The sequence below is a fragment of the Macaca nemestrina genome, chromosome 2 (assembly GCF_043159975.1).
Source record: "Macaca nemestrina isolate mMacNem1 chromosome 2, mMacNem.hap1, whole genome shotgun sequence".
In the NCBI taxonomy this organism is placed as follows: Eukaryota; Metazoa; Chordata; class Mammalia; order Primates; family Cercopithecidae; genus Macaca; species Macaca nemestrina.
The window spans coordinates 152617199-152638803 of record NC_092126.1 but is presented as its reverse complement, the minus strand read 5'-3'; the positions used below and the strand labels follow the sequence as shown (position 1 = coordinate 152638803).

Sequence of the window (21605 nt, the reverse complement as noted above, 5' to 3'; positions counted from 1 at the left end):
AGGGGAAACCCCATACGAGGTTTTTAGGCTAGAAGCAAGAAGGACTCACTGATCACCTGAGGAACAAACCGTGAAACAGGAAAGGAAAAGGTAGACTTCCCAGTGCCTGCAGAAATTTAAATAAACACTTTAAAAAATATGCATTTCTAGAAAAACAGAAAAGAAAAGGTGCGCTGGCCAGATCCCATCTTTTAATAGCAGCTACCTCTTGGGGAGGGCTGCAGGATTCTGAGTCTTTGCTGGTCTTTTACTACCCTGTTTTCCAGGTTTTCTGCTATGCATACATATCTACTATATACTCAAGGGTTTAACCAAGAAAGACAACAAAACGTGATGAAACAATCCCAGTTTTAAAAACTAGCACCTCTTGAACCTCCCGGCGTGAGTGTGTCTGGCTGGCAGGACCAGAAACTCACCAGATGGTGCCACTGCTCAGACTGACCCTAACACGGGGAGCTGGGAGATTGGGATCGGACGCCAGAGCTGGGCCTGCAGAAAGGGAGAAAAGGCAGGACAGCCCTGTGAGGGAGGCAAGAGCGCAGCCAGAGGTGAAGGGTGAGGCCAGCAGAGGGCATGGGGGTCAGGAGCCCCGGGCCCTGCACTGGTCCTGTAGGCACTGGGAAGTCACTGAAGGCATGTGAGCAGGAGAGGGTGGTGGTCTAGAAGGAACAGCGAGGCCCCTCCCAGGTTCCTCTTCCATTCTCCTTTATGGCATTGCAGCCACAATTCTTTAGTTTAGAAATCCTCAGCCTTCTCTGAAAGGGGCTCTCAGGCCCAACAGCCCAGATTCAAATCCTAGGTCTGCCACTTCCTAACTGCGTGTTGTGTCCTCAGCCTGTGAAAATACCAACCTTGTGGTTGGCTGAGAGCCTTAGATGAGTTAAAACTTGAAAAGCATTGGAAACAGGGCCTGGCATACAGTAAGTGCTTAATAAATGCTGGTCACTGTTATTCCCTCCCCATAGCATCAGCATGTTTTAATCTCCTGTATCACTTTGAGAGTTTCTCTAAGGCAAAGACCAGCTCAGACTGGGTCTATCACCAGGTAGGTGCCGAACGTTATTTGTCAGACAAAGGAGTAAGCAGCCGTATTGCCTTTCCTCGGGAGACAGAGCCTAAGGCCCCCTCCCCTCTTTATCTGAGGTGCCTTGCACAAGGCAAGCCCATGGCTGCTAGGAACCAACACCTGGGGGTCCTCTGAAGATAGGGCCACAACTCCACTCAGCTATTTCTTTATCTCTCTGATCTCCCCAGGAACCCTGTGAGGGAGGCAACTCTTATCTCCACCTTACAGAAGAGAAAACTGAGGCTTGGAGGGGTGAAGGGCCTGCTCTAGATGAAGCCCACCAACCCGGTCCTTCTGTCAAGGGTCCCTTGCAGCGCCCTCTGCAGGCCTGGCACCTATCGGGCACTGGTAATGCATCTTCCAAGGCAAAGGGGACTCAGCTGGAGAGGGTGGGGCCCGGGTGGGGGTAGGGGTAGAGCAAAGAGAAGCCCTCTGGTTTTCCAGGTGATGGAGCCGACCAGGAACCCCAGGTGAGGAGCAGCGGAGATAGCGGGGTGCCTCTGGCCTTTCATCTGGAGCCCACGGCCCGGCCTTCCTCCCCCACTCCTCAGTGGGGGGCCCCATGAGCTCTCACCTGGAGCCATAAACGGGCTGGTTCTGAGGCCCACCTGTGCCTGGCAGGTTTGCCAAGACCAGAAAGCAGGAGGGTCCCAAGAAGGAAGCGTCGCTCACCTCCAGCTCCCCATGCCAAACTTTTGAAGCCCTAAATAGCTCCCAGACCTTCCCTCTGCCAAACCTCACCTGCCTGCCTGTCAGCCACCCCCTCCCCCAGCCCAGCTGGGTTGGGAAGCCCAGAAGCCTGGCTGGGTACCTGTTAACCAGAGGCCAGACCCCTCCAAGCCTCAGTTTCCACCTTGGGAAAGGGCAGGGGGAGCATTCCAGGGTATGTCAAGGAGACAACTCCAGTCTGGGGGTGTTAATGCCAAGGGTCCACCCTGCAGCCTGTCCTGGCCCAGCGTGGCCTGACGAGGACTTCCCAGCTGTGGGGAGGAAGCTGGCATCCTCATGCCCAGGGCTGTCAGCTGCTCTGCGGTTCTGAGCTGGAGTTTGCCTTGCAGCAGGCAGGCTGGCTGGGTGGTCCCTAGGGAGGCAGCCAGGAAACCAGGCCCCGACAGCAGGCTCAGCCTTGACCTGGGGCTGTGTGGATGCTGTCGGCTCCATCCCAAGACAGTGACAGGAGGCTGGGAGCTCCGTTTATTGAGCACCTGTTGTATGCCAGAAGTGCTGAGGTCGTCATTTTGCTGAGACACTGAGGCTTAGAGAGGCCAGCCCCCAAGCAGGGGTCAGGAGGCTGGGAATTCTAACCCAGCTCTGAAGCTCCAGATCCCAGCAGCCACTGGGAATCAGTTTCCACGGGTGGGGCCCGCCCAGAGAGGACACCAATGCAGCTTTCCCTGTGCCTCCTTTCACCATGTACCAGAGAGCTGAGATTCAGAAGACGGATTTTCTAGAAAAACAGGTATAGAGTGGAATGATGGGTGCGTACCCTGCCCTAGCATAGGGGAGCAATGAGCCTCATGGTAATAGTCAGCCCGTGCGAGGAGTATTTCCTTTCCTTTCCTTTCCTTTCTTTTTTTTTTTTTTTTTTTTTTTTTTTTTTGTCTTCAAAGTGACTTGCAGAACCCAGGCTAATTAATTTTCCCCAGAGCAGCGAGGGCCATCACCCCAGCCCCCAAGCGCATCTGAGGGAAGGAGATGGGAAGAGGATAATTCAGCTGGCAGAAGCCTAGGGCAGGAATGAGGGTGGAACTGGCCCCCAGAAGGCAGCCCGAGGTACAGGGGGAGAAGCAGGATTAGAGGAGGCAGGAGGGCTGGGCGCAGGCAGGCCTCCACCTGCTCACTGGTAGCAGGTGCCTGGCCCACCTTTGCAGAGTCGCCTCCACCACTGGAACATCCATTGTGCCAACACCACCTCTGGACTGTGCCCTGCTCAGGGGAGAGACCATCCTGGCCTCTGCCCTAGGTCTGGCAGCTGAAAACATTCACTCATTCATTCGCTCACTTACCTTGCTCATTTAACTAACCAACAAAATGGTTAGCCCCTGGTCTGAGCCCTCCAGGCCTTGCATGAGGAACAGGGAGTACAAACACCAATGAAACCCAGTCTCTAGCTCTGGGGAGGTCCCAGTCTATAGCAGGAGAGACCATCAGTCAATGGCAATGAGCAGTGGGGCAGAAGGAAGCACAGATGAGAGATGGAGCAGAGGCTCAGGCTTGGAGGCTCAGAGGCTTGGAGGCTCAGAGGCTTGGAGGCTCAGAGGAGTTTCACAGAAGAGGCAACACCTGGGCTTTGAGGGGTAAGTAGGAGTTTGCCAGGAAGATATGAGCAGATAGGGAGGGCATTTAGGCAGAGAAGACAGCAAGTGGGAAATCATGGAGTTAGATAGGGTCTGAAGTGTCTGGGGAGTAGGAGGAGTGGAGGGAGTGAAGATGGGGAGGGGTTGTCCATGGCGGCACATGCAACTCTTGGGCCTTCAAGCAGTGCTTCCCAGTTTTCGCCCCGTCCTACCGTGGTGTGCAGAGAGATGATGGCATGCATTGGTTCTTCTCATTATTGGTGGGAAACCGAAGGCACTGAGGCCACTCGGCCCCCTCCAGCTACCTGGAGTCAACTCAGTACGGATGCTCCATGGCTTACAATAAACCCAGCACAAATCAAAAATATACCTCACCTACCAAACATGATAGCTTAGCGAGCCTCCCTTACATGCACTCAGGACACTTTCGTTAGCTGCAGTTGGCACAAGTGTCTAACACAAAGCCTATTTCATCATAGAGTGTGGAATATCTCACGGGATGTACTGAATACTGTACTGAAAGTAAAAAGCAGAATGGTCGTATGGTTATTCAAAGTTTGGTTTCTACTGAATGCGTGTTCAGTAGCACCATTGGAAAGTTGAAAAGTCCTAAGTTCAACCATCATAAGTTGAGGACTGTCTGTACACTAGAAGCTCTTTGTCACCCGCTGGTTGGGAAGTTTTGTCTAAAACATTACTGTTGACTGAATAAGAAGTTCCAAGATAAGGCCCCTGGGCTTGTCCAGGGGTTCAGTGTTGTCCCTGAGGACATAAGTCTTTCCAATTCCACACTCTGCTACTCGTGTATGCCATGATATCACAAGACCTCATGGTCACAAGATAGCTGCTATAGCTCCAAACATCATTTCATAATAGCAGCTCAAAGCAAAAAGTAAGGAGAGAAAAAAGGGCTTTCTCCACACATGTACCCTTCTAAGAAAATCATTCCCAGGAGCCCCTGGAGGTCTTTCCCTTAAGCCCTAATGGCCAAAGTGGAGTTTCATGACCATCCCTGGACCCATCCCTGGCAAAGGAGAGTGGGCCTGCCAAAATCAGCCAAATCCAATGAGAATGTATTCTCAGAATTAGCCACCAAACAGTCACAGCAACAAAATCTGGATTCTTTTTTTTCTTTTTTTTTTTTTTGAGATGGAGTTTCATTCTTCTTGCCCATGCTGGAGTGCAATGGCATGATCTTGGTTCACTTCAACTTTCACCTCCCAGGTTCAAGCAATTCTCCTGACTCAGCCTCCCGAGTAGCTGGGATTACAGGCAGCTGCCACCACGCCCAGCTAATTCTGTGTTTTTAGTAGAGATGGGGTTTCACCACCATGTTGGCCAGGCTGGTCTTGAACTCCTGACCTCAGGTGATCTGCCCGTCTCAGCCTCCCAAAGTGCGGGGATTACAGGCATGAGCCACCGCAACTGGCCAATCTGGATTCTTTAAACCAGCAAAAACAAAATAGTTTCTGATCAACCCTTACATTTTAAAATATACATTTTTAAAACCTCTTTTCTCACATTCTGCTCTCTGATCCTGCTGTATTTTTCTTTTCTGCTCTTAACTCCACATCATCTTCTATTTTTCTGTTTGCTTTATCTTCTGTCTCCCAACTGGAGTATCAATTTCATGAGACAGGGAATCTCTCCGTTCAGACTCACTCTCTACCTGGCCTCTAGAGCAGGGTCTGGCACACAGTAGGTGCTCAGGAAATATTTGTTGAATGAAGAAATGAATAAACTAGCAGGTGAGGGCAGGAAGTAATGGGGTAGAATCTGGAACAATCAGTGGGTCCAAGTCACCAAGGACCTGAGTGTCCAACGAGAGATGGGAGCAACTAAGGGTTTGATTGAGCAGGGGCTAGACAAACAAGGTTAACTGTGAATTTGGGGACTATTTCCTCTTGGCAGAAGGTGTCAGGGCTGGACTGGAGGGGTACAGCTGGGGCCAGCAGGCCTTGTTGCAATAGTGCAGATCAGAGTGGTTATCACCTGAAACAGGCAGGTAGTAAGCAGAGTGATTTTCCATTCCCTTCCATGTTCCAGCCTCTCCAGATGTTGGCTCCAACACTTCTACCTAGAATGTCCTTCTCACAGCTCCACATCTAAGCCCTCTTCACCCTCAGGGCCCTGCTCAGTTCCTCATCCTCCAGGTATTCATAGGGCTTTTGGGATACACAGCAGGTGTCTGGGCAATGTTGGAGGGAGACAGCTAGAGACTGTTAGAGTTCACTTCAGGCTTCTGGATGATGGCACTGGCCTTCAGGGGATGAGGGAGCTTAGATGCAATGTGAGGCAACCCATGGAGGCTGCTAAAGCAGGCAGGGCTAGGAGGGCCTGATGCCCAGCATCCTGGAGTGCAAGGAAGAGCAGGGAATGGAGGTCCTGACTGAGGACCACAGAAGAGACGACAGAACTGTCTGCTGAGTGCCTGCCTCGTGTGAATGCACCATCTTACCTGACATTAAAATGTCCCACTTTACAGAGTAGAAAACCAAGGCTCAGGGAGCAGTTCGCCCATGGCTACACAGAGTCCACCCTGGTTCCTGCAGCTGGCAGACTCTTTTCTAGACTAGAGCTTTTCAAAGGCAGTAGTATCACCCCAGGGGCATGTGGACAATTATGGGGTGTTTATGTCGACCAGTGGTTGGCAGGTGGAGCTACTCGCGTTTTGCAGAGAACATCCTGAGATGCTGGACATTGGACCTATGATGACCAGTGTCCAGAGTTTCACTCAATTTTCCATTTAAACAGAGTGGCTTTATTATTTGCAAGGTTTTTTAATGCACATGAACTTACCAGGTATGATACCAGGTATCCAAGGATAGCTATGCTTTCTATTCCTAGGACTTTTCCAAGAATGGTTCACTCTTTCAGAAAATCACCTGCAGCCCCAGCAACCTATGAACCACCCCTGTGTCTGTCCGTGTTTGCAGTTTTGTATTCATAGTGAATTCTATGCATATGTATAAATGTATATTTTTAGCCCTTTATTTCAGAGTGTCACATTGTTCAGTTAGAGTGTCTTACTTCTCTTAAATCTACATGTATTCATTATTAAATAGGTGCAATCATTCGACAACTTTATCCTCCCTTTTGGGGTAGTCTTACTCAAGCATTTATGTAATGAAATATATGTTATTTTCTCACAAGTTATTTTTCTTATTATTTCACTCTAATATGACAACTGGGGAATTATGTTGATTTGTTTAAATTATGGGTTGCAAGTAGATAATATTATGCATGAATTTGATTTCTGGAGAGAAAAGGAACCGTTACAATATACTTGTTTGAAAGGGGAGACAGCAGTTTGAGCTCTAAGCCATGGGAGCCTAGCCCAGAAGTTGGCTAAAAGTGACACTGTCTAGAGAACAAGTAGGGGCAAAGGTGGGGATGGGAAAAGATGAAGGGGGCTCCTAAAGCAAACCACAACTTACCAAATTGCCTGAATTGAGCTGAGATGACTATATATGTAAAAAGATCCACAAGGTTACAGATGATGATAGTTTCCTCCTGGGACACGGTGAAGAAAGGTGTGGGAAGGACATTGAGTCAGCCTTTGGCCACAGGGTAGCTGTGTTAGCACAAGACAGCTTGGTTGTGGCTCAGACCCTGTGGAGGATGTGGAGGGAAGCAGGCGACCGGGTTTCCAGGCAGGCACAGAGCGAGGCATTTGTATGTATAAGCCAGTCAAAGGCCAAGTATCTTGTGATCTCCACACTGACTGCACTGTATTTTAAATATGTGCATAAGTTCTTTTAAAAATTCAATTAGAAATGTATGTAAATTTGTCTGTCATACAGACTTGGAGTAACTATTGTGTAGGACCCTTTTAGTTGCATATGACAGAAAACCTAACCTAATCTAGAAGGGATTTTTAATAATTTTTAATTATTTTATTTTATTATTCTTTTGCTCACATAATTTAAAAGGTATAGATCTGCCTTCAGGGTCAAATTATGTCACTGGTACTGATGTCTCTTACTCCCTCTATGGGGTCTACACCTTCTGCACTGGCTCCCTTCTCAGCTAGGCTCCTCTTTTAGGGTGAAAGGAGGACTATCGAGGTGTCAACACTACATCTTCCCAGCTCAAAGTCCCTGGAGGCAAAGACAGCACAAAGACCTGGAATTGTTGTAATTTCTGAGTGGCTCGCCCTCAGTTATGTGATAATCCTTGAACCAATCACTGTGTCTGAGGACGTGATGCACACATTGTATGGGGCCAGAGCCACTGAGCTAGGGTGGAAGCCACCAGGACCTTGGGGGCTAGCCATTGTATGGAGAGGAGTGAATTCGCAAAAGAAGATGGGGCATGTGCCAGAGAAGGAGTAACGGGTGCTGCAGAGACAAACACCTGCTTCACACTATGAAGAAAGCCTAGATGATGATAATGATGATGATGATGGCGATGATGACTCAAACCTCACATTTACTGAGAACTCACTTTGTAATGCCTGCACTCTTTGGGGCATTTTCTCATTATTAATCTCATTTAGTCCACTCAACTACAGATGAGGGTATGTACTATTATTATCATCCCCATTTTACAGATGAGAGAAACTGAGGCATGGATATTATGGGTAACTTTCCCAATATTACACAGCTGTATAAGTGGTTCAAAGTCAACCCTACTTCCACCAGATCATGCAGCCACTCGAAGGAGATGGGGTCTTTACTGAAGCTTATTATGTAGTCAAGGAGAGAAATTCAGACATGAATGGCTAGTACACTATGGCAGAGGAACAGACAAACCACCAACCAAGTGGCAAATGGCCTGGGGCACTGACGGGTGTTTGGAAGAAGAAGGAGAGGCTTCCTAAAGGAGGTGATATTTGAGCCCATTTTCTCATCCATAAAACATTCAAGCTGGGCTAAACATATTTGATAAGACTTCCAAATGCTGGACATCTCATAGTCTCCTTTGTCTACTGCCAAAGGTGGAACTGGGTCTAGTTTCCAAGTTTCCTGCCACTACCTGTAAACCTCAAGTGTCAGGGAGCTGGGTGCTACCCAAGGCAGCCCTGCCTGGCCAGAGGTGGTGAACAGTGGCACCATGGTCGGAGCCAGACCCACTTAGGTTTGAATCTTAGATCCTCCATTAAACTATCTGGTGAGGGTTGGACAAGATCTCTTAAGAGCCTCTCAGGTCTGCCTTTATATTGTTACCAACTGTTTTCTGTGCTGGAAAGCTGTGACACTTTCAGAGTCTATCTCAGGCAAAGTAGGCATATTGACCCTACACAACCTGGCCCCAGACTTCTGTGATTTGAGTTCTTCCATCTGTTTTGCAGTGTTTTCTGGAATCTTTCTACACCATCTCTGCCCTCAGCTACTGTGTGTCTAACTCAATTCATCTATTTGCCCCAAAACATTTCCGTGGGCCAGGCCCTGGGGGTACCAAGAGAAATGGGCTATATATATCACCTGCTCACAGGAGCTCACCATCTTCAGAGGGCTCATCAGGTAAACACATAGCCACAAGACAACAGAATGCCAGCCAGCACAGGCACCTCTTGGCAGCAGGCAGCATCTGACAGTGTATTTTGTTAATTCTGCCATGCACCTGGTTTTCTCTAACATCTCTGAGAAGGAACCGCAGCAGTTCACCATCCTCATCACCAGGTAGATGTGGAGTGTGGTTGTCGCTGCCTCTGGAAATAGAGTATAAAGGCAACATTAGTGAAGCAAATGTTTACCATAGGAGGAATCATCATATTTTCTTGAAGAGTGACCACCAAGTACTTTACCAGATCCCAACAGGGAAGATCTCCACAAGTAGACAAAAGCTCTGTCACCTTCTGTTACTGACCCATGTGAGTTGGTTGACCACCACGTGCCAAGCAAGAAAACGCCAGCATGGGAACTTGCAGAATAGGTGTCAGAAGTTTTTAGAAATGCTGCAGCATCAATGACCTTGATGACACAGAGGACAATACTATATAGAAAACCAGACATCAACGACTGAGTCAAAAATTATTCAAAACACTCAGACTCTCAGTGTAAAAAAGCTTTACGACTAACCTAACCAATGTATTACGCTCTTTCTTTTTATGCACCAGAGGGATGAATGAAAAAATCTATGTCTAGAAGAACTCCTTAACGAAATAAAAATTCCAAGTGAATTTTTAAGATAAGCATTACGCCAATGCTTTCAAAAGAAATCATTGCATCAAAGTTTAAGTGGCAGAATGTTTTCTCCTCAGATGTGTGTATAATAAAGGTGCATCTTACAATCAGTGATGTTTTAGACTCAATGGAATACACCAGACTTTTTTTAACTTTTATTTTAGGTTCAGGGATACATGTGCAGGTTTGTTATACAGGTATCATGTGTTGTGGGGGTTTTAGGTACAAATTATATCATCACTGAGGTAATAAGCATAGTACTCAATAGACAGTTTTTTTTTTTAATCCTCTCCCTCCTCCCACCTTCCACCTTCATATAGGCCCCAGTATCTATTGTTCCCTTTTTTGTGTCTATCTGTACTTAACATTTAGCTCCCACTTATAAGTGAGAACAATTGGTATTTGGTTTTCTGTTCTTGTGTTAGTTTGTTTAGGATGATGGCCTCCAGCTCCATCCATATTGCTTCAAAGGACATAATCTCATTCCTTTTTATGACTGTGTACAATTCCATGGTGTACATGAACCACATTTTCTTTATCTGTTGATGAGCATTTAGGCTGATTCCATGTCTTTACTCTTGTGAATAGTGCTGTGATGAACACACAAGTGCACGTGTCTTTATGGTAGAATGATTTCTATTCTTTTGGATATATACCCAGTGAATGGTAATTCTGTTTTGAGTTCTTTGAGAAATCATCACACCACTTTCCACAACAGCTGAACTAATTTACATTTCCACCAGCAATATATAAACATTCTCTTTTCTCTGCAACCTCACCAGCATTTGTTATTTTTTGGCTTTTTAATGATAGTCATTCTGACTGGTGTGAGATGGAATCTTATTGTGATTATGATTTGCATTTCTCTGACGATTAGTGATGTTGAGCATTTTTTTCATATGCTTGTTGGCCGCATATAGATCTTCTTTTGAAAAGTGTCTGTTCATGTCCTTTGCCCACTTTTTAATGGGGTTATTCATTATTTTCTTGTTAATTTGTTTAAGTTTCTTATAGGTTCTTGGTATTAGACCTCTGTTGGATGCATAATTTGCAAATATTTCCTCCTATTCTGTAAGTTGTCTATTTACTCTGTTGATAATTACTTTTGCTGTGCAGAAGCTCTTCAGTTTAATTAGGTCCCAATTGTCCACTTTTGTTTTTGTTGCAATTGCTTTTGGCATCTTTGTCATGAAATCTTTGCTATGGCCTATGTCTAGAGTGGTATTTCCTAGGTTATATTCCAGGGTTTTTGTGGTTTTCAGTTTTACATTTAGTCTTTAATCCATCTTGAGTTGATTTTTGTATATGGTGTAAGGAAGAGGTCCAGTTTCAATCTTCTGCATGTAGCTAACCAGTTCTCCCAGCACAATTTATTGAATAGGGAGTCCTTTCCTCCATTGCTTGGTTTTGCCACCTTTGTCGAAGATAAAGTGGTTATAGGTGTGCAGCATTATTTCTGAGCTCTGTATTCTGTTCCATGGTACACCAGATTTTGAAATAGGTTTTTCAGCAAGAGAAATGTGGCAAGACTTTTCAGATGGAGGAAACAGCATCATAAAGAGGGATGGACAAGAAAGGACTTGAGAGCAGCCTGGGCAACATAGTGAGATCCCCATCGCTACAAAAATAAACATTAAAAAATTAGCCAGGCATGGTGTTGCATGTCTGTAGTCCTAGCTACTTGAGAGGCTAATGTGAAAGAATCACTTGAGCAGCCCATGAGTTCGAGACTGAGGTGAGCTGTCATCACCCCACTGCACTCCAGCCTGGGTGACAGAGCAAGACCTTGTCTCAAAAAAGAAAAAGTAATTTAAAGTGATTTATTAGAATGGTTGAGAAGTGAAAGGAGCTAAGACCTGGAAATTCAGTGGAAATCTGGACAGAGCCCCTCTTTTTCTTTCTCCCTGGGGCTTTCTCTGTTTCATATTCTGTGTTCCTGGCTGGCAAGTCATATAGAACAGCCATTGAGAGCCAGGGTTCTAGAATCTGCCCCTGCTGTGCTGCTTACTAGATGATGACTTTAAACCTGCCCTTTTATTCCTCCAAGCTTCAGTGTCCTCATCACACAAACAGGGATAATAGAATAGAATAGTAAGGATGTGGGCAGGATGAGATCAGCCCTTGGAGTAAAAGCCTTGGAACAGGGTTGGGCCAGAGTAAGTGCCCAGTAAATAGTAATTCTAGAATGCAATGTGGATTGTGTATCTGGATTGAGTTATGCAAGGCAATAGCCCTACCTACTTCCTCACTTCAGGCCCTAATTCCAAATTCAGGGTGCTCTAGGTCTTGGCTTGGTGATTGGAGGATTATGTCTTCTGTATTCTCACTCAGACTCACCCATGCCTGTGGACTGTGCCTCCCGAAATCTCTGTACCAGAAAATAGGTTTCTTCAGTGGCTTTGAGGAGTAGTCTCTTCCTGCTTGAGTGCAAACACAAAACGAATCCTCCATTGCATGGTGCCATGACACTTCCTGTCTAACTCCATTAACTGCCCCCCCCCCTCAACTTTTACTAGGAGAAATGCAGGGCCAGTACTTCTCTTCCTGTTCTGCCCTCTGTAGACTCTGCTTCCACCCATGATGAAGATAAGCTTCTGCACCTCTTGAATTACATCCAAGCCCATGATCAATAAAAGAACCAATAGAGATGAAGATTTTAATAGCATAGACCATGCTATTGCATGGCTCACTGTGTTTAAGTTCAGTGTGATGCCATCAGGAAACAAATAATATTTTACTTAAATTGATATCAGTTTGGTTCTTTCCCTTTGTCCTGTCCTCGAATACACAGAATCTGATTAATCCTAATCCTTGATTCTTGGGAACTCAAAGAGTCTGTAGACAAATTACTAAACATAATGCAAAGGCTTAGCAAGGTTGCTAACTATAAGATCAATATGAAAAAGGCAATTGTATTTTATATACCAACAAAGAACATTTCAAAACATTACCTTTTTCAAAAAAAATAACAGATGCTGGCAAGGTTGCAGAAAAAAGGGAACACTTGTACACTGCTGGTGGGAATATAAATTAGTTCAGCCATTGTAGAAAACAGTTGGTGATTTCTCAAAGATCTTAAAACAGAACTACCATTCAACCCACAATCCTGTTACTGGGTATATACCCAAAGGAATATAAATTATTCTACCATAAAGACACATACACACATATGTTCATCACATCACTATTCACAACAGCAAAGATGTGGAATCAACCTAGATGCCCAACAATGGTAGACTGGATAAAGAAGATGTGATATATATATGTGTGTGTGTGTATATATATATATATATATATATACACACACACACACCATGGAATACTATGCAGCCATGACAAGAATGAGATCACGTCCTTTGCAAGGACATGGATGGAGCTGGAGGCCATTATCACAATCGAACTAACATAGTTAGTTCCAAATACCAAATGTTCTCACCTATAAGTAGGAGCTAAACATTGAGCACACAAGGACAGAAAGAACGGAGCAATAACACTGGAGTTTACTTGAGGGTGGAAAGTGGGAGGAGGGACAGGATTGAAAAACTACCCATGGGCTACTATGCCTATTACCTGGTGATGAAATAATATGTACACCAAAACCCTATGACACGTAATTTAGCTATATAACAAACCTGCACATGTACCCCTGAAACTAAAAGGCTTTTAAAAAGTTGCCTTTTAAGACACATTTGTAAATGTGTAGAAACAATACAAACTCCCTAGGAATAAATCTAAGAAAAACTTTCTATGTGCAACACTTGTACACAGAAAATTAAAATGTTGCTAAAAGATATTAAAGATGACCTAAATAAATGGAGAGATATTTTATGGCCATAATAGGGATATATAATATTGCAGAGATGTCAATTTAACTGCAAACTGTCTATAGATCCAATACAATTCCAATTAAATCCCAACAGATTTATTTGGGGACCTTGGCAAGCTGATTAAAAATATTATTTGGCCCACAAAAAAATAAAGCTAATAAACAAGTTAAACAAAATTGTAAGAAACAAGATCAATATACAAAAAACAGTTATGTTTTTATAACTAGCAATGAATAATCCAAAAATGAAAATATGATAACAAGTCTGTTTTTAATAATATCAAAAAGAATAAAATGCTTAGAAATACACTTACTAAAAGAAGTACAAGACTTGTACACTGAAAACTATAAAACAGTGTTGAAATTGAAGACCTAAATTAACATAAAACATCCCATGTTCATGTATCAAAAGACTTAATACTGTTAAGATGGAAATAATCCTCAAACTGATATACAGATACAACACAATTCCATAAAAATTCTGACTTCCTTTTTTGCATAAATTGACCAGGCGATCCCAAACTTTATATGGAAATGTAAGGAACCCAAACAAATATAAGGGACCCAAAATAATCATGAAAAAGAACAAAGTTGAAGAATTCACACTTCCCAATTTCAAATCTTCCTATAAAGCTACAATAATCAAGACAGTGTGGTACTGGCATAAGAACAGATACATAGATAAATGGAAAAGAAAAGCCCAGAAATAAATCCATGTATCTATGATCAATTGATATTGAACATGGATGTCAAGATAATTCAGTGGAGAAAGAATAGTCTTTTCAACAAATGGTCCTGGGGCAACTGCAAATCCACATGCAAAGGAATAAATTTGGACCCCTACCTCACACCATATACAAAAATTAACTCAGAATGGGTCAAATTCCTAGAAGTAAGAGCTGAAACTATAAAACCCTGAGAAGAAAACATAGGAGTAAATGCTGGCAATCTTGAATTAGGTGACAGTTTCTTTTATGTGACACCTAAAGCAGAAGTAACCAAAGAAAAAATAGATACATTAGATTTCATCAAAATTTAAAACTTTTATGTCTCAAAGGATACTATTTTAAAAGTGCAGCCAGGCACAGCAGCCTACACCTATAGTTCCAGCTATTTAGGAGGCTGAGGTGGGAAGGTCACATGGACCCAAGAGTTCAAGGCCAGCCTGGGCAACATAGCAAGGCCTCATTTTCCCCCTCCAAAAGAGAAGGAAAGAAAAAAAAGTAAAAAAGACAGCCCACAGAATGGGAGAAAATATTTGTAAATCACTTATTTGATAAGGGTCTAGTATTCAGAATAAATAAAGAACTTTAACAATTCAACAATAAAAAGACAAATAGTTTAATTTTAAATGTGCAAACAATTTAAATAGACAGTTCTCCAAAGAAGACAAATGGTCAAAAACACATAACAAGATACTCAACATCATTAGTCATAAGAAAAATGCAAATCAAAACCATAATGAGATACCATTCACACCTACCAGGATATCTGCAATAAAAAAGACAAATAATAGCAAGTGCTGGCAAGAGTGCAGAGAAATTAGAACCTTCATATATTCCTTGTGGCCATGTAAAATGGTGTGACGGCTATGAACAACAATATGACAGCTCTTCAAAAGTTAAACATTAGAGTTGTCATATGACCCAGCAATTCCACTCCTAGGTATATACCCAGGAGAAATGAAAACATAAATTCACATAAAAATTTGTACATAAATGTTCATAACAGCACTATTCACAATAGCCAAAAGGTGGGAACAAGCCAAATGTCCATCAACTGATTAACAGGTGAACAAAATGTGGTCTATTCACACACTGGAATATTATACAGACATGAAAAGGAATGAAGTATGGCACATGCTGCAACCAGGATGAACCTTGAAAACATGATGCTGAATGAAAGAATCCTGACAACAGGGGCCATGTATTACATGATTCCATTTATATGAAATATCCAGGATAGGCAAATCTATAGAGGCAGAATGTAGATTTATGGTTGCTTGGAGCAATGGAGAGTGTTGCTAATAGGGACAGGGTTTCTTTTTGGGATGGCAATGTTCTGGTCGTGATAGTGCTTACACAATACTGTGAATATACTAAAAGCCCCTGAATTGTGTAATATATCTCAATTTTTTAAAAAAAGGATAAATAACCAAAAATACATGTATATGTATTTACATATATAAAAATTTATTTATATATTTATATATTGTATTTACATATATAAAAATACATATATATGCATATACATATGCATATATATACATATATGAGACAAGAAGAAACAGGACAGGACATCCCTGAAGATTAAAGGCTTGTCTTATCAGATATCAGAATGTATTCTAAAATTCCTGTAATTAAAATAGCAATGCCTGAGTTTTTGTTAAAATTCGGCAAAGGTATTATCACGCTACTGCACATATTTTCATTTCTGATGGGCCTTCTTGAAAATACCGTTGATGACATTCCACAAATGTTTGTGTGCATCTCTATTCCAGTGACCCACAGAGTAATCAATCATCCTGTCAGTGGTGCAGTATATTAAAGACTCCTCCCCCAGACCTTTAATGAGCTAAACGCACCCATTACTGAAGGAAATATAGACAGGAGTTGGGAAATAACTGTTTCCCAAAGTGTGGTTCGCAGGCCTCCTGCATAGGAATCACTAGGAGACTTGGGATAAGCTACAGATTTCAGGGCCCCACTCCAAACCTCCTGTATCTGAAATTCTGAAGGTGAAAAATACCAATCCCAACATAGTGGGCTTACTGTGTGATTCTTCTGAAAGGCACAAAGAACAACTGCTATGAAGGTTATACCCATGAGCCACTGGACAGCCAAGCTGACCCTGAATGTCCCAGAGCTAGAACTCCTCTTCAGATCATCCAGGAAGAGTGTAGCTTGCCTTGATTTCTTTGAGGTGCAGAGAGGCTGGATGTATATTTCTCCAGCATGTTGAAGACCTAAAGCATGGAGTAGCCTTCAAAAATATTAGAAAAGACGAACTGCGGCCGGGCGTGGTGGCTCAAGCCTGTAATCCCAGCACTTTGGGAGGCCGAGATGGGCGGATCACGAGGTCAGGAGATCGAGACCATCCTGGCTAACACGGTGAAACCCCGTCTCTACTAAAAAATACAAAAAACTAGCCGGGCGAGGTGGCGGGCGCCTGTAGTCCCAGCTATTCGGGAGGCTGAGGCAGGAGAATGGCGTAAACCCGGGAGGCGGAGCTTGCAGTGAGCTGAGATCCGGCCACTGCACTCCAGCCTGGGCAACAGAGCGAGATTCCGTCTCAAAAAAAAAAAAAAAAAAAGAAAAGACAAACTGCTTCAGATGTAACAGCCATTGGACAAGACATTTGAATGAAAGGGTGGGCAGGACTTTGTTGGAATCATGGATCAATGCCTAAAGAATAATATTATTGTCTTCCTAAGAGCTACATGAAAAGGATCTTTTAAACCTCATGTTTCCCACATCCCAAATTCCCCTGGCCAAAATTTTGATGGGCTCTGATGATGTCACAGAAAGTTTTTGCATCATCCAAGCCTGCCCATTATTCCGGGGAAAGCCAGGATGCCAAAGTCCTGATTTGGGGCTGATTTTTAAAGGTCCTTTTCTCTGAGTGTTTCATATTGTAAGTAGTCTAAGTGTAAATACACTTAGAACAAGATTTCAAGGGCAAAGTATTCTTTTGCAATGTTGTTTCAATCATATTTGCTGTGAAAGCCTAAGAAATTTTTTTTAGTCAAACTGTCAGGATCATCACAGATGCAATGACTGCTTTGCATAAAGTCATTTTAAAAATTGCTTGGAGGCCGGGCACAGTGGCTCACGCATGTAATCCCAGCACTTTGGGAGGCCGAGGCAGGCGGATCACCTGAGGTCAGGAATTCAAGACCAGCCTGACCAACATGGAGAAACCCCATCTCTACTAAAAACACAAAAATTAGCCAGGCATGGTAGTGGGTGCTTGTAATCCCAGCTACTCGGGAGGCTGAGGCAGGAGAATCGCTTGAACCCAGGAGGCAAAGGTTGCAGTGAGCCAAGATCATGCCACTGCACTCTGGCCTGGGCGACAAGAGCAAAACTCTGTCTCAAAAAAATAAAAATAAAAAAATCACATGGAAAAACTTCAAACCACTCTGGGGTATGCTTAGAGTGTTCTCATGATACCAAGCGCCAGGCTCCCATCTTCTTCAGTGTGTTCCTATTTTTATTATTGACAGCTCCCATCAAGGGACCTGCAGGATGCCCTTTCGCCCAATTAAAAATCATTTATAATGCACTAATGAGGGAGGAAAGGGCTTACCAAGGCCAGGCTCCTTCGCTGAGGGACTCTAGGCAATTAAAAACCTAAATACTTTAGAGTTGCTATATCTATCCATGATTTTGCTAGTATCAAATTATGCTAAAGGCCATTTTAAGATTGCTGGAAAATTAAAAATGTGTTTGCATTGAAGAATAGTGTCTGTGTTTTAATATATGGCTGTCTTACTTTCAGCCTTTGATTCTGTGTATGTAGTCATTCTTTTATTGCAAACAAAGAGGAACCAATTAACGGGTTTTGTCACCTACGCACAACACATGACGCTGTTAGAGTCACGTGAAGGTGGAGGAAGGATTCAGTTTTGCTTTGAGGCCTCTCTGTACCTGTTTAGCAAATGGCTTACATGCTGTTTTGCTCTGAACTGGTGGCAAAGGGCTTTCTCTTCTGTGACATCCAAGCTCTTACCTTTTCTGAATTCACATTCCTGGAATAAATACTTCACATGTAATATAACATAATAAATACTAACGATGATGATGATGATGATGATGATGAGCAATAACCGTGCCTCCTTACATATCAAGCCCTTTCCAACACAGACCTCTGCCAGAAGAATCAGACCTCATTTTCTAGAAAAATATGTGTTCTTACTATTCCCATCTTACAGACGAAAAAACTGAAGCTGAGGCCGGGTGCGGTGGCTCATGCCTGTAATCCCAGCACTTTGGGAGGCCAAGGCAGGTGGAATGCTTCAGCTAAGGAGTTCAAGACCAGCCTGGCCAACAATGGTGAAACCCTGTCTCTACTAAAAATATAAAAATTAGCCAGGCATGGTGGCTTGTGCCTGTACTCCCAGCTACTTAGGGGGCTGAGGCAGGAGGATTGCTTGAGCCCAGGAGGTGGAGGTTGCAGTGAGCCAAGATCTAGGCACTGCACTCCAGCCTGGGTGAGAAAGTGACACCCTGCCTCAAAAAAAAAAAAAAAAAAGAGAGAGAGAGAGAAAAAGAAAAGAAAAGAAAGAAGAAAACTGAAGCTCAGGGCAAGAAATAAAATACCCAAGATGGTACAATTTGAACTTTAGCCTTGTCCAACCCTGACCACTGGTCCATAACCCCTCACAGAGAGAGATTGCTAGTCTCTCAAAAATCATAAGGCAGGTAATATGAACTATGTAAAACAACCATTTCCAAATCAGTCATGCTGTAGAGTTCCTGGGAGAACTTGTTATAAATAAAGATTTCTGAGCCCTAACTCCTGTGATTCTAATGGGCTGGGATAGGACCTGGGATTCCTTTTGTTTTTGTTTAACAGCCCTCTAAGTGATTCTCATGTAGTCTGTCCACAGATTAGTTAGGGGTGAAATGTTTTGAGACAGTCTCACTATGTTGCCCAGGATGGCCTCAAATTCCTAGCCTCAAGGGATCCTCCCGCCTCAGCCTCAGAGGCCTCCTCCTGGGACTACAGGTATGCACCACTGCACCCAGCTCCAGGGCTAGCAATTTGGACAAAGGGTAAATAACTTATGGCCCTCATAAGAAACATACTTGGCCAAAAGTCACTCAGGTTTGCAGCTCTGGCTTCCAGAGCCCCTACCTCCTCCTCAGGCCAGCAAAGCCCTTTCATTCCCATTAGGTCATCCATGTCTCCTAGCCCAGCCACTGTGCACTGCTCTCCCATTGTGCAGATGGGGAAGTTGGTCTGGTCACACACAACCTAATCCACCCAATCTTGTCACATGCTGGCTGAAAAGAGGGCTTTCACTCCAGGTGCACATCAGCATTAACAAGGAGTTCAGGAGACTGATGACAAGCTTTCCTTCCTGAATTCTCAGTCTTTCCCTTCCTGACCTCTGCTATTTTTTTTCAGCGTTATTTCCAGGATGAAATATTTTCCCAATAGCAACACCTAACAAGATTCCAGGCCCTGTTTCAAGCACCTATATAAATGATCTCATTTAATCCTCACCACAGCCCTCTGAAGTTGAGGCTGTTACCATGCCCACTGAGAAAGCTGTAGCTCAGAGAGGTTAAGCAACATGCCCAAAGACACACAGCTAGTAAGTGAAGAAGGCAACCAAGCAGTCTGGTTCCAAAGCCTCTGCTCCTAAACGCCATGGTTCACGCACATTCACTCCTGCCCTCACTCATTGCTTCACCTTTCCACAGCATATTGAGCTCCATATTGGGATATGCAGGCCCAGAGGCTGGGCACGATCCACAGTGGAAAGGAAGAATACATAAGGACATCTTCCTCTTTATCCGTCTCCTTATGTTTTATGCAATTGTTTGTATAGCTATTAGCACCTATTTTTACAAATATAGATAAATATTTATTCAATGTTTTAATATATTATTTGATAAAATAAATATAAATAAATTGTATACATTAAAACTAGCACACAATTTATAAATGAATAGATGGCAGAACATGGGGATCTATATCAAGTTGGACTCTTTTTTTGCTGATAAGAGTTTGCCACCAAAATATTCTAGACCCCATTGGCTAAAAGAGCTTCTGTTTTTGGCAAAATGGGGATGATGGTAATAATGCCTCTCTCATGGGGTTACTTTGAGATGAACTGAGGGGATTCAGGTGGGCCTGAATCAGCACGGTGCCTGTCCATGGGATGCTCTCCATTGAGAGTATGCTGGTTCCTAGAGATACAGAGGACACTCAGCCTTGGATCTGCCCCAGAGGAGGTCACGGCAACAAGCTCAGGAACAAACAATGGCTGAGGGGAGAGTAGGCAAGTGTTCCCCATGGGAGATTCCAGGCAGGCTTCCTGGAGGAGGGTGCCTCTGCGTGGAACCTCAGTGATGACCAGAACTTTAAGTGAAGAAGGGGAGCGTATGCTGCGAGTGAAGTGAGTTGTGTCATTTATTAAGCACCTACTATGTGTGACAGGCACTGTTTTCACCATTGGGGGTACAGCAGTGAACCAACCAGACAAAAACCTCTGACCTCATGCAGCTGACAGCCTTGTGGGGAAGAAAGCTATGAGTAAAATATATGGTGAGTTAGGGGTGAGAAACGACAAAGAAAAATGAAGTAGGGCAGGGAAATCAGAAGTGCTGGAGGCCCGAGTGAATGCCCCTAAGAAAGAAGCATCGATCCAGGACCTGACGGAGGTGAAGGAGCGAGCATCTGGAGGAGAGGCACCACTGGAGGAGGGAGCAGCCCGTGCAAAGGCCCTGAACTGAGGACGGGGGGCACACGCTCAGGAAACAGTGAGGACAAAGTGGGACAGAGGCAGAGTGAGCCAGGGGAAGTAGACAGAGAGGGTCAGGCCAGATGATGTGGGCCTGCAGCCTGAGTGAGGGTTTTGTCTCTGCCTCCGAGGAAGGTGGGAGCCACAGAGCGTGTGGAGCAGAGAAGGAAGGTGCTGTGACTTCCAGTTTAGTTGCATACATTCTGGCTGCATCAGGAGAAGGGATCATAGGAGGGTGGGGGAGCACAGGAGGGTGAACTGAGAGGCTGTGGCAATGATCCAGGCAGGGGCTGGGGGCTTGGACCAGGAGGTAACCAGGAGTGGGGCAGAGAAGACCCTCACCCCACCTCTTAGGGAGGCTCCTCTGGACTTGTCCCCAGCCCCGCCCCTCCCTGCACCCCAGCCCAGGCAGTGTTCGCTCAGAAAGCCCTGCCAGCCACCCCCAGGAAAGGCCCAGGCTAGCGGAAAGAGATGTTCAGAGACCGCCAACCCTACAATTACCCATAAGATGGATTCTTCTCCCTGACAGGGCGCGGGAGCGACCGAGCCTGTTATTACCAAAGCCTAATTACAGCGTCTCGGGCTGCAGTGCTCATTGCAAGAGAAATACCAGCGGCCTGCAAAGCGGGGCTAATTGTTCCCTCCTCCCTCTTTCTTTTTGTCAGAGTATTCAATCGGCAGAAATAATTACACATCTTCTCCCCCAAGGGGCTTGGAGACAGGCTTTGCTCTTCTCCCAGGGCTGGAAATTCAGCTCCCTGAATCTGGAATTACCAGCAGGCAGCTTGGACGCTCACCTAGAGGGTGGGTGGCC

The 21605-nt window shown here is 44.4% G+C and overlaps 2 long non-coding RNA genes across 3 annotated transcripts in view; one reads left to right on the top strand and one right to left on the bottom strand.

Moving 5' to 3' along the window:
• LOC139362021 (uncharacterized) overlaps window positions 1–8461 on the top strand; it is a 31575-nt gene extending 23114 nt beyond the window's left edge. Inside the window, exon 3 of the long non-coding RNA XR_011620254.1 lies at window positions 7410–8461. This is a non-coding gene — a long non-coding RNA (uncharacterized lncRNA). The remainder of the gene's footprint in view (window positions 1–7409) is intronic.
• A 382-nt stretch (window positions 8462–8843) lies between these two features.
• The window catches only part of LOC139362020 (uncharacterized), a 40526-nt gene continuing 27764 nt past the window's right edge, over window positions 8844–21605 (bottom strand). For both annotated transcript variants that reach the window (XR_011620253.1, XR_011620252.1), the window contains one exon: window positions 8844–9016. This is a non-coding gene — a long non-coding RNA (uncharacterized lncRNA). The remainder of the gene's footprint in view (window positions 9017–21605) is intronic.